The following is a 784-nucleotide window of genomic DNA, read 5'->3' on the forward strand; positions in this document are numbered from 1 at the left end:
AATGTATATTGGTTGAACGAATGTTCTTATCATGTTTTATAAGAGCAATATTAGCTTTAACACATGGTCAATTCATGATCTAACTAAGTCTCTTTGATTTTTTTTTCTTTTCAGTCATATATAAATTGCCGGGAGTTCCCCAATTTTTTAATCGTTTCACAATGACTTTGTTATTAGGCATAATCATTTTTTGGGGGAAAAGTTAAGAAATCAGTGAAACAAGAACTAACTCATTCCTGTTGAATATTCCAGGCCCCTGTTGCTATATTCATCGTGACCCCCATCTCTGTCCTGGCTCATGGGCACTCAAGATTAACCTGGAACAATTGGTAAGAGTTAAGGCAAACAGGTTCCTAAACTTAAGAAGTGAACTCTCAGCATTTAGACACAATGGATTTATCTGTACATTTATTAATACACAAGAATTCTAAAAACAGTGTTTAGTAAAAAAGAAAATGATATTGAATGGCACAAGGCAGTTTGGTACAGTGGTTAAAAGCATGGATCCCCAAAATCCATGTAAGGGTTTAAATCCTGACATTATCGCTTCCTAGCTACGTGACCTTAGCCAAGTTACTTATATTTACTGTGTCTTAGATTCCTCATCTGTTTATTGGGATAATAATAATAATGCCTACATCATGCAGTTGTTGTGAGCTTAAATGTGTTAGTATGCATAAAGGTGCTTAGGGCAATGCGTGGCACATGGAAAATATTATGTCAGTGTTAGATACTATTATTTCAAATGAAATCATTTACATAAATTACAAACACATGCACATAA

The sequence above is a fragment of the Orycteropus afer genome, unplaced genomic scaffold (assembly GCF_000298275.1).
Source record: "Orycteropus afer afer isolate SDZICR_OR568_19922 unplaced genomic scaffold, OryAfe1.0 scaffold00337, whole genome shotgun sequence".
NCBI classification, from domain to species: Eukaryota; Metazoa; Chordata; class Mammalia; order Tubulidentata; family Orycteropodidae; genus Orycteropus; species Orycteropus afer.